Source organism: Quercus suber, unplaced genomic scaffold, assembly GCF_002906115.3.
Source record: "Quercus suber isolate HL8 unplaced genomic scaffold, Cork oak 2.0 scaffold_832, whole genome shotgun sequence".
NCBI classification, from domain to species: domain Eukaryota; kingdom Viridiplantae; phylum Streptophyta; class Magnoliopsida; order Fagales; family Fagaceae; genus Quercus; species Quercus suber.
Window position 1 is genome coordinate 213,211 of NW_027070262.1, and position 13,513 is coordinate 226,723.

Consider the following 13,513-nt stretch of genomic DNA (forward strand, 5'->3'; position numbering starts at 1 on the left):
TGTGGATAGTGATTCTAAATTTTTGTTTTTTATGAAGAAGATTTAAAGACACATTGTTGTAAGGTTGTCACATGGCTTGGCCCCCTGTTTAAAAAAAAAAAAAAAAAAAAAAAAAACACCAAATTTTTTTTTTTTTTAGAAAGTATAAAACACCAAACTGATTAGGTAATATTTGCCAAGCAGATTAATCAGTTAAAACTAAAATTCACCACAACTGTTGAGTCAAGACATAAAACCTACAAAGTTGCACAATGATCCCATTAAAACAAAATCAAATGAACCAACCCATCAATCAGCTTATCAATTAACCACATCAATAAGCCCAACCAACCCAACTCAACAGATTAGTTAAAGTGTCTTTACTTTACTCTTTACTCTTTACGCCAAAAACTGAAATCTCTGTTCCGGCGAAAACATGCTCCAAACAAGAGATTCTCGTCCACAACCTCTGATCCTCCGACCATGGAACAATCATCTCCCGGACGGCATCGTACTGAACATTTTGTCAAGGCTACCAATCAACTCACTCCTAAGATTCAGGTGCGTTCGCAAAACCTGAGACTCCTCAATCACTACTCCTAATTTCATTTCCACCCACCTTAATAACAACAGTGATCATGATCATGATTATGCTTGTCTCATACAAACTTGTATTCAATATAATTCTTCTAAGATACCAAAAGTCTGTAAGGTTCTTTGTTGTGACCACATGTTGGATTGGGTTTTTGAGCATTCAGTTCCCTCTGTTTTTGATTTAAACATATCTGAAATGGTCAGTACGTGCAATGGTTTAGTGTGTCTCATAGAACATGCAAATCGTTCCAATACCGATGATGCTGTATATTTGTGCAACCCCAGTATTTGTGCAATGGTTTAGTCCGTGCTCTCTGCTCTGATGGAGTGTTAATCTCCTAAATTGTTCTAGAGCAATTAAAAAGAATTCAATTCAAATCTAGGAGACCTATCCAGAAGTTTTCAAGTTAGGTAGATAAAGAGTTTGAACTTTGAAGTCCTGCTTCTCCATACAATGAACGATGGCCAAGAAACTGCTTCAGATTTTTCAAAGTACTTCTAACCAATCACATGACTATTAAAAACTACCTGTGAGTCACCCTTGACATTGGAGGAACCTCCTATTTTGGTTTGAAGGGTTCAAATGGCCTTTTTGATCCTTCAAAAGTTCTCATATACTTACTCCCAAGCTGCAAATTGATCCTGGCGCTTCCTCACAGGCTCAACTGCTAAAACATCAGAAGTTCCTACCACCTCTTTATGCAGCTCTATTTCCTCTCTTTTTGTCATCAATAACAGTTTCAAATTTTAGATTTTCTGGAGGGGTTTGTTTTGCAAATTCCTCAACTTTTTCAGGGCAAAAAACTCCTTGTTTCAAGTCAGAATTGGGCATTTACACTTTTTACTGTGTGGTTATGACTACTGGCAAATTATTTTTACTAGTCCTAGCCAAATAAGTGAAAGAAGATAAGACCTCAATTTGTTGTGTACCCAAATGGGGAAAATCTGTTCACATGGTGTGTAACACTGTTTAACAATCTTCGCCCTATCCAAAATACCAGGCTTTTTTTACCCAAAATAGTTTGGTAAATAAGCCTTAACGGCCCAAAATACCATGTTAAAAGAGAGAGTGATGTGCATTGCGCCATTATGAATGGGTTGCTACTGGATTTGCTTATCAGACTGAGGCGAATGACTATGAGGTTGTAAAGTTCTCTTCCTGTGTGCATTGAAGCTGAATTGAGGCTGAGGTTTATACACTCAACTCAAACTCTTGGAAAAATATTGGAATCTCATTGAGACTCACCAATATTGAGTCTCATTTTTTTACGTCTTACATCTACCACATTTGTTAGTGGGGCTTGGCATTGGTTGGGAAATATTAATAAGCTGANATCCAAAATACCAGGCTTTTTTTACCCGTTAAGCTTATTTACCAAACTATTTGTTATGTCATCAGTTTTTAGTCAAAATGGAACTCGAGTCTATCAGTGCGGATTTTTTTTAAGGATCGCTTTACTGCTTGAAACTAGAGTCACAGCAAAATTGTTCAAAATTGTCACATAACAAAATAGTTTGGTAAATAAGCCTTAACGGCCCAAAATACCATGTTAAAAGAGAAGAGTGATGTGCATTGCTGCCATTATGAATGGGTTGCTACTGGATTTGCTTATCAGACTGAGGCGAATGACTAAGAACAATTGGTAAATCAATACATGATTATATCATTTGATGTCAAGAATGATAAATTTGCAGAGATACCTCTCTCTGATGAACAGAAACTGCTACCACAATGTCTAATGGAGTTCAAGGGGAATCTGGCCTTTTAGTTCAAAAGAGTCCAGGCCCGAACCTATGGTAGCAAATTACAGCGACGCAATGTTTCACTTGACCCTGAAACTTTGCATGAGAAGATTATTGATATTCCAATTCAAGGAGATTCAACTATAACTACTACTTTCATGGAAAGTCTTGTGTTATTTGATGGAGCAATTGGGCTATATAGATAAGAAGTGAAGTCATTAGTGAGCTATATGTAAGTGTGATGCAAGTGAAATTAATAATATGTTATTTCCTTTGGTATCATTTTGTTTTACGGTAGGCATAAAAGCATGGGTATGATGTAGAGTGCTAAATTTTTATTCATGATTTTTAACATCCATTAATGCTTGTGGAATGGGTATCAAATACCGGAGGGGAAGAAGTTTGAATGCTATTATGAAATTTTCGATCTTTATTGCATAGAAATAGGAAATTCATGGAGGTCTAATATGCTCAGAAGAATGTATTGTGTACTCCATCAAATTGTAAGTCAAGAGTCTAGACCTGTGTGGTTGTAGAGGGAGGTTAAAGAACTATTGTTTTTTATAGAGCTTTATGTTCTGTTGTGGCATTTTTTTTTCTTCTATTGGGTCCATTAGAGTTGGGCGTGTTGTGTGTTCCCAGCCTTTCTCTACTACAGCAAACATTTATTCCCCATCTCTCTTTTTGTCTTCATTGTTGGTGTAACTGTTCTCATTTTAACAGGCTCAACTTCTTCATCATTTATGGCTTGTTTGGAAGTTTAGAGAGGGAGGAGAGTAGAGGGGAGTAGAGGAGAGGGGAGTAGTGGGAAGGAGAGTAGAGGAGAATGATTCCCCTCCACTTTGTTTAGATTTTTTAAAATTAGTAAGGGGGAAGGGAGTAATTAGCCCTTCCCCTTGTGTAATTTTGTTAATATAATAAGAGTAAATTAGGTAATTTACTTAGTTAATAGTTTATGTACTCTACTCTCCCTCCAAATCTCTCCAATTTGGGGGAATTAAAAATGGGGGGCTAGAGGGAGTTGAAACCCCTCCAAACCCCTCCAAACTCCTCCTCCTCATTTCTTAAAAAACTTCCAAATAAGGTAATTGGATTACTCTCCCTCTCTCTACTCTACTCTCCCTCCATTTTTAAACATCCAAACAGGCCATTAGTGTTTCAGAGACCCAAAAACGCTGGTGAACTTAAAAACATCAATAAGCCCAAGCCCAACAGATTTGGGTCTTCACCTTTACTCTTTACGCCTGCAACTGAATTTCTCTCTTCGGCCGAAAAAATTGTCCCAAACAAGCGAACCTCGTCCACAACCTCTGATCCTCCGACAAAGCACGAACCATCTTAGCAAGGCTACGACTCAAATCACTCGTAAGATTCAAGTGCATTTGCAAATCCTGGGACTCCTCTATCACTAGTCCTAAAATCATAAATTTTTTTTTAATGACATCTATTGTCCTTAGTGTAAAAGATGGGTGGAGCAATGAACCATCTACTTGCTTGATTGTCCAATCTCTAGTTGCTTCTAGAAATGGTCTTTATTTATTTCAAGGTAGGAGGGTAGCATCAAATTTTTTTTTTTTTTTTTTGGGTTATTAAGTTTGTTTGGTCCCAAGGAAAAATTACATCATCTTTGAAAGGTCTAAGTTCAGCATATTAAAAACAAGAATGGGGCTCAAATTCTAAGCTGTTGAATGTACTGACCCACTCCACCAAGATGCAAGATGGGTTACATTCTAGTCAATTGGCAGGTCTCGGGGCCAGGGCCTTGACTCTTGAGACATACAATTTCCTTTATAGTTGAAGCCAGATTCTAATTTTACAAGACAATTTTCATATATATGGAAAGATTAAGTGATGAAAGCTTGCTTTATAAAATGCTTCATACTTCATAATGTTGCCGGAATTTGCGTTGTGTTGTTGTTGTTGTTTTTTTTTTTTTTTTTTTGGATGAACTAATTGTTGTTGCCGGAATTTATTGTTGTTGTTGTTGTTGTTGTTGTTGTTGTGTTGTGTTTTTGTTACCGGAATTTGTTGTTGAATTGGGTGTGATGTTGAAATTTTTTGTAATAAAATTTGTTTGGATGTTGAGAAAATGTGAAAATTTTTCCGGAAAATAGCATTTTTAGAATACATCCAAACACATGAAAATATTTTCCACAACAATTTTCATAATTCAACCAAACACTTAAAAATATTTTCCTTTTCCGGAAAATATGTATTTTCCGGAAAACGTTTTACATGAACCATCTACTTGATTGATTGTCCAATCTCTAGTTGCTTCTAGAAATGGCCTTTATTTATTTCGAGGTACACCTATGTGAGACTCCAACAATTTATTTTTCCTCGAATTATTTCATTCCATCAAGAATGAGTAGGGGATACCCACAATTTTCATCAAAACAGATATACGTTGGTGGTTTCTGGTCAATTTTAGTGCCTTGGATTAAACTTTACTTAAACCATATCTCAGACAATCCCCTAGAAATGCATATACTTCATTAGGTAGATTCGTTTTATATTGATTACACCAAGGCATACAGTACAGACTCCTCCAAAATTTCAAAACTTATTCTTCACCATAGCTTAAAGGCTTTACTTTCTAAATTCGAAGTGTCCTGAAATTTGTGTACTGATTACCTACTATCCTCATTCAAAGGGGAAAAATTAAATGAACTCATCTTTCTTCCTACTTTTCAAGCAGATATCTAAGCAAAATCAATATCGCAGCAGGGTAGCATCAATTTTTTTTTTTTTTTTGGGTTGTTAAGTTTGTTTGGTCCCAAGGAAAGATAATATCAACTTTGGATTAAAAAAAGCATTTGAAAGGTCTAAGATCAGCATTTTAAAAACAAGGGGTCAAATTCTAAGCTGTTGAATGTGCTGACCCACTCCACCAAGATGCAAGATGGGTTAGATTCTAGTCAATTGGCAGGTCTCGGGGCCAGGGCAAACCTCAGCAAAGTAGTTCATTCATTACTGTTTGATTTACTTTTCTTCATAATTTTTCTTTTCCTTTGAGGGGAACCAAAAGAAAACATAAAACTCCTTTACTAACTGGAATGGGTCATATAGGTGCAACTGGCACATACTACTTGCTCGGACAACATGTCTAGATCATCCAATGGTGCCACAATTGAGTTATCTGAGGGTGAGCTGCCACCTTTACACACTGAATTTCCATCCTCAGTTTTGGTGTCAACACTGAAAATTACTGGGGCTTCTGATTCTGGCGTTAAAGGTTGCAGCTGACTTTTGACTTTTGTCATACAAGTATCTTGGATCCCAGCTTCAGATATATCTCCAGATCATTGAGTCTCTAAGCCTTGTTGATACCGAGTTTGAAGAATTGATCCTGATGCTCTAATGGAATGTCCAAGTTAGATAGGTAAAGAGCTTGAAGTCCTGCTTCTCCAGAGAAGGAACTATGGCAATGAAACTGCTTTAGATTTTCCAAGTACTTTTACCAATCACATGACTATTAAAAACAATCTGTGAGTCAGACTTGACATTGAAAGAACCACCTGTTATGGTTTGAAGGGATCAAACGGCCTTTTAGATCATTCACAAGTCCTTATATACTTGCCCCCTCATCTTTCACTTGAAACCATGCCCCCAAGTAGCAAATCCTCTCAGGTTCAACTACCAAAACATCAGAAGTCCCTACCACCTCATTATGTCGCTTTATTTCCTTTCTATTGTCATCAGTAACAGTTTCACAATTTATATTTTTTGGATGGGTTTGTTTTTCAAATTCCTCAACTTTTTCAGGCCAAAAAACTCCTTGTTTCAATTCAGAATTGGGCATTTACACTTTGTACTATGTGGTTCTGACTTTGCTGAGTCTCTACAACTCGCCATGTCTTTACAAATTCTTTTTATGTTTCCTTTTATTATTATGCTACTCTAGGATATCCAAAGTTTTGCAGTCAACCATACGAAATTCACAGCACACCATACCGAGAGGTGGCCAGAATTAAGCAATAGGAACTTGTGCCAATACAGATAATTGTACCTGCCCAGAAACTGAAGCTGAAGGCAGCGGCATTATAGCAGCCCCTCCTCCAACTGGTGTAGTTGATGTAGTTGTAGTTGTTGCAAGACCATGTGGTGGGGTGTGCTTGCCACCATCTCCTCCTCTATATGAAGATTTCCAGATCTACCGAATAGGATTCAAATGGACTGTGTAATATTGTATTTGTTAAATGTTTTATGATCAGATAGGAAAATGAACTGGAGCAATAATCTGATTTTTAAAAAAAAAAATAGCAAATTAATCATCAAGATAGAAAGAAAACAAAAGTATATTACGTGTAGCTTGCATGTATAAATGGAGTGACAACAAAATATCACAACTCAAAATGAGATATCTAATAAACAACAAGACATAAAATCTTAACAAGTGACTGAGACACTAAAAGAATCAAGAACCTGCTAAAGCAAACTGAAAATGTGAAATCTTCATAAAAACTACATATTTTACAATTAAAAATAAGGGAAGCTTGTAGTAGCAGCCTAGAGAAGGCACTGACCTAGAAAACTGAGAATTGGTTCAACCAGGTAATGACAGATGGCATAGCTCTAAAATATAATTTCAAAAAAAAATCAAATTTTCACAATTATGAAAAACTTGCAAGCATTCAAGCAAGGCAGCCATGAAACTTTTAGAGCATTCAAGCATTCACATTAACCTTCTCAAATTTTTAGCTAAATTAACTCAAAAAACACTACTGTTTCAAGTTTAATTACCTTTATATATATATATATAAAGATTCATCAGCTTCAATACTCTATCACTATCATAATTAAATATTATTTCTTCTTATTCACATTTTTAATCCCAAATTTTCACAACCACCACACAAAACTCAGCACAGCCTATAGACCCACAACCCAACACAACCAGATGCTGACCTCATAAGTCTTCTCACCAGTGAAGGAACTTATAGTGAATAGCTTGATATGAATGCTCTTACAGCAGTATCTTTAAGGTCACTACTATTAGTATTTAGTATTACAATGACAATTACAGAAATATATACATGCAAATATGTGAGGAAAAAAAAAAAAAAACCAAGATTTCCTTCCTCCAAAAGACCTTAAGCTCTAAATTCCATGAAGTCTCTCCAGCCACAGCTCAAAAATCAATAAATAAAAAAAAATCAAAATAATTCTTTTCACCCTTGCTAGAAGACGCCTCAATTTGTTGTGAGCCCAATTTTCTTTTATGTATGTAAAACTTGTTCATAGGCTACGGAGGTGAGACATTGTGAGGACTGAGGAGCATGTGCAAAATCATTGTACAATGGAGAAAATGACACTACTATCATACTTCAATAACATAAATGTGACATTGATCATAAATTTTTTATGATATTTCCATAAGCCAACTAAACATTAACATGATATTACAAAAAATTTATACTAACTTCAATGCATTGAAGAAACAAAAACTATGATTAAACAAACAATCAACTTATTAGTTACACCACATAATAACTAATTTTTAATTTATATGACAATTACTCTATAGTCTATATTCTTCATCGCCTTAAATTTGTATTACATCATTAATTAAACAAAAAAATCTTCATATTATCGCAACATAATGTCATGTTGTTACTTTAAAGTATTTTAATTATTCTATATAATCTTCTCACATAGTAGATTACATCATTATCAGCACATCACACGGGTCCATTGCTAGTTGATGATAATTGCAAAGCAGAAAAGCCCACTCAAACCTTTAGTTGTTTGTTTGTTAGAGATTATCTACATGGGAGGGATCTTTGAGCAGGGATGATGGATAGGAGATTGATGAATCTTTGATTTCTTGTCTAGACTCTAGGTTTGACATGGCCCAAAATTTACTCACTTTATTTAAAAATTTTGGGCTCAAGTCTTACTCAAGCAAAATTACACTTGTATAACTTGAGCTCAAAGGTTCTTGGCAATAAAAAATTTATTAAATATTTGAAAAGCTATTCAGGTAGAAGAATTTTGTCTTCCTAAATTAGGGTAGAAGACCTTATTCAATAGTAAGATGCTCCCAACAATTAATAATGGTCAAGTTTGGTATGGATGTTCCATGCACCTTCATATCCAATTGAAACAATAACATATGACTCATGAGTGATGAGTCAAAGAATAGCATCCATGAAACTATGATTCCTTCATTACAATCATATTTGCTTGTTTATTATATACTTTATTTCATTAAAATATCAATATTTTTGTCTTTTCATGCACAACAACTATCATTCACTTTTTTTTTTGTCCTCTAGAAATTAAAAAAAATAATAAAAAATTTATTTTGCTTAACCTACTTCAACTTGTTTATTTGCACAAGCATTATAACAAAATTTCATTTTGCATTACCAATTCATGATATGATGTTTGTGATTTTTTGGATTCTTTAGGCTTTACATTATTTTATATGAGTTAGTGCGAATGCTCTAATAGAACTCATGAATTTATTTATTTATTTATTATATTGATTTGATAGTGAAGTTGGGGTATTTAAACCACATACCTTTTGCTATAATAACATAAAGTGTATTTTTTTTTCTTTATTAATGCTTAGAATATCTACTAAATACTAGTTGTTGCATCTTGAACCTCTATCCCCAACTTTCAAGACATTTGTAGTTGAAGATGTACCATTTAGACCAACATGTTTCATAAGAAAGTATCAATTAAGTTACAAAACTTTTAGAGAATTTATTAAAGAGAAATGCAACTTATATAATATTTTCATTACAAATCTTAGATAGTTTGTTATTACTAGTTATAATTTAAACCCCTACTAAAATTAATTTCTTACCACAAAAAACAGCTAATAACAACCTACTACTTAGAATTTGTTGTAAAAATTAATATTATGAACATATATTTCTCTTTATTAAATATTTGAAAAATTAGTGGAGGGTAAAAGAACTTACCTAGATATTCATTGGTAAGAGGCTAGCTCTCACAATAATAGAAAAGTTTGGTACGGTGCTATGCAAAATGTTCCATACACCTTTGTATCCAATTGAAGCCTTGACTCATTATTTAAGTCATGAGTCAACAATTAGCTTTGTTTCTCATCAAAAAATAAAATAAAATAAAAAGGCGTACACGAAGGTAAGGTTCATTCCATTATTTTCGTACAAACTTGAAAAACGACTTTAGTCAAATACCACTATTTTTCAAAATTATTAGTATTTTAACACTGTTTGAAAAATATGTAGCAATTACTTTTTTGAAACTGAGTTTGTAAAACTCGAGTTTGACATAAAACTCGAGTTAACAAAAATCAAGTTTCTTAGGGGCCGTTTGGTAACGTTGTTCTAGTAACGTTGTTTTAGTAACGTTGTTTGTATTTTTTAAAAATACGTGTGGGTAAAAAAGTGTATGAAAATACGTATAATATTGTTTAAAAACTAAAAACACATGTACCAAACGGCCCCTTAAAGTTTATAGAACTTGAGTTCCTTGTGATATATAACTTATAGATTTTACTAATGTGTACCTTAAAAGCACACAATAATATACATTTTTAGAAAACTTTTTATTAAAATAGAAAACTTTTTATCTTTTTAATTTTCGATAAAATGTATTCGAAATAGAAATATATTAACGTGTCCGTACGGCACACGTTAACCAGACCATAACTTATTACCTGGGTTTCGAACTCTTTCGATACCTTTTTCACTGCTTTTTTTCACGTGACCCTGACAAAAGAAAGAAAAAAGAAAAGCCCACAGCCACAATTGTTCACTGTGTGAGACAGCCACAATTGTTTTTCACTTGCTTTTCCCATGTGACTCTGACAAAAGAAAGAAAAAGGAGAAACCCACAGCCACCATTGTTGACTGTGTGAGTGCTGTTGAAGCGGGAATTGCTCTTACATAATATTCGAGTATGGCATTTTCGAAAAATAGTGGTATTTGGCTGGAACTCGTGTCGTCCTTATCTTTGTTTTTTTCTCACTTTGAAAATACAACTTGTCTCTCAACCTCCGACACGTTCAATTAAATGGTTAGTACAATGTAAGAAAAAATTGATCAATTTCTTCATTGCTTTCTCACTTTATCTTTATTGCAGGTAGAGTCATGCCGAGTAAGAAAACAGTAACTCAAATCAATTGACGTGTAGGACACCCTCGTGAGGAAACTTCGTGGAAGAGGGATTTCTGATCAAATTAATTGACGTGAAGTTTGAGATGTGGCTATTCAACAAAGAACAGCTCAAACAAGAGAAGAAAAGTCAAATACAACTTGTAAGTTGTAAACAATGTTTATGTACACAGCATCATGAATTGAAAGGGAAAATTATTATTAATAGGGAAAAGTACATAAAATTTTTGTAGTTTAATTCCTAGGATTCGTTAAACTCCAAACTGAGTTTAACTTTTAAATGGGATACTTTAAATTTCATACTTCCACAAATATATATAAATCCAAATCTGGAGTTTTAAGTGTCCTATTTATGAAATATGAAAGTGTGTGGTTTAAAATATGTCCAATTTAAAAGTGAGGGGATTTAATGTGTTCCAATTTTTTTTTTTTACTTACTTTTCCTTAATATTAGCATTTTCTCATAAAATATCCATTGGCTTTAATTGCTTAGTAGAATTTTAACTAATATGGTACTAGCATTCAAGCTATGCCATTCAACAAAGAAGTAATGCTGGCATTCAGATATGGTCATTAGTATCTTTTTGAGCCAATACTCTGACATGGTTCATTAAACAGATACCAACTTATTTGGGTTGAGAGTAAGATATTTGAACCCTATATATTTTGGACACTTCAAGAAATACCACCTTGGACAAGTTTGATATGGAATGTTTCATGCACTTTTATATTCAATTGAAGCCATAACTCATGACTCAGGTCATGAGTCAACAAATACCATCCATTAAACTGCGGTTCCCTTCAAAACTATCATTTCTAATTATTTATTATATATTTTATTTAATTAAAATATCAAATTTTCTTATTTTTTTAAATTATTTTTCTCTTTTTACACAACTATTATTCACTTTTTATTCCTTGAGAAACGTAAAGAAATAATAAAAAATTATTTAGCATAAGCTACTGACCTATGTATTTGCACAAGCATTATAGCAAAACCTTATTTTGCATAACTGGTTCATGATATGATGTTGGTGATTTTTTAGATTCTTTAGGCTTCATGTTATTTTCTATGAGCTTGTGCGAATGCTCTAATTGAATTCATGAATTTATTTAATTTTCTATTAAATTGATAGTAGGGTGGGGTAAATAAAACACTTTTTTTTTTTTGCTATAAATAATAGAAAGTGTAATTTTTTTTTTCTTTATTAAAAGAATCACAATTAGAATATCTACTAAATACTAACTATTGCCTCTGGGACCTCTATGCCCAACTTTCAAGGACTTTGTACTTGAAGATATACTGCTTAGACTAATATATTATATCAATAAGTATCAATTAAGTTATAAGACTTTTATAAAATTTATTAAAGAGAAATATTACGTATACAATATTTTTAAGACAAATTTTTGGTGGTTTATTGTTACTGGTTTTAATTTAAACTTCTACAAAAATTACTTCTTCTTTTTACCACCAATAACAATTAATAATAACCTGCCGATTAGAATTTATTGTAAAAGTATTATGAAAATATTGTGAATACAATTTTTGTCTTTATTATTAGAAAAGTTAGTGGAGGGTAAAAGAACTTACCTGGATATTCAATGGTAAGATGCTCCCAACAATAATGGACAAGTTTGGTGTGGGTGCTGTATAAGATGTTCCATTCATCTTCGTATCCAATTGAAGCCATGACTCATGACTCAGGCCAAGAGTCAACAAATAGCTTCCATTAACCTCATTCCATTATTTCCATACAAACTTGAAAATGACTTTTGCATGTAGAGTCGTCCTTATCTTTGTTTCTTTCTCACTTGAACATCAATGAAAAATACAACTTGTCATCCCAACCTCCAACACCTTCAAACAAATGGCAAGTACCGTGTAAGAAAAATTTATCTAATTCTTCGTTGCTTTCTCAATTTATCTTCATTGCTCTCTCACTTTATCTTTATTGCATGTAGTCATACTGTGTAAGAAAAATTGATCAATTCCTTATTAAATTTAATGCACCGAGTGATTACCATTCTTTTTTCTTTTTTCTTTTTATATATAATTATAAATACTATTAAATAAATCAATAAGAAAGAGAGCTTGATGGGCCCAATCACTATTCTTTTTCAGTCCTAAAAGCTATCAGCTTACAAAATTAACCCATCTGACTTATAAAAGTAGCCTATGAGAAATAAAATCATTTCAAGTAATTCCTTATATTTTTTCATATTAAGAATGAAATTTGTGACACTTTACTGATTGCACCATTGATTTGCATCTTTTAATGGACTAGTGTATTGCATTGTATTAAAATTTTGGTTTTTATGATTTTTTTTTCATACTTAATTTGTTCTCCTATTCACATTAGCTCATAAAAAAAAATTTCTATCTATTTTAACAAAAAAAAACCTACTTTTTTTATTTTACATATTCACTTTTCGAAACTCCTCACGTCAGATTATCTACTTTACACTATATTTCTTTAAAATATTAATCTTTCTTGATTTTTTTAGTAGTTTATATTTCTTCACAAATAACAACCATCATCTACTTTCTTCCTTCATACTTGGCATACGTAAAGAAAGAGTAAAAAGCTAAATACAATATGAATAGTGCTAGTATTAATTTACACGAATACTGTAGCAATAATGTATTTTTACACAATTTGCATAGTCTGATGTGAGTGAATTTTGGACTTGGTTGGCTAAAATTGATAAATTTTCTATTATACAAGCACTAATGCGAGTGCTTTGAGACTCTAAATCCTAGTTTCATCTCTACATGAGAGTGACACATGACATCTTACTATTGTTGGTTCAATGAAGTTTGTATCCAAATTTTGTCCTATGACTAACATTATACGTGGATGATTTTATTAATTGTCATGTAGTGAGTTGAAAGAATTTTCTTTCAAACTAATTGAAGGTAAACTTTTTTTTCTTTACTATTTTGGGTGTTATATGCCTTTTTTTGGAGATAAAATATGTTTAGATATTATGGCATGAGACTTTATCTATTGTCTTGAAATTTTTTGTAGACTACTCATAGAACCATTATAGACCCATGTGATGCATGGAAATATATAATT

At 32.8% G+C, this 13,513-nt stretch overlaps 1 long non-coding RNA gene across 1 annotated transcript; it reads left to right on the forward strand.

Moving 5' to 3' along the window:
* Positions 1 to 212: 212 nt before the first annotated feature.
* LOC136065023 (uncharacterized) lies at positions 213 to 2,595 on the forward strand. The gene is made up of 2 exons (XR_010626666.1): positions 213 to 540; positions 2,269 to 2,595. It is a non-coding gene; the product is annotated as an uncharacterized LOC136065023 (long non-coding RNA).
* Positions 2,596 to 13,513: the final 10,918 nt, after the last annotated feature.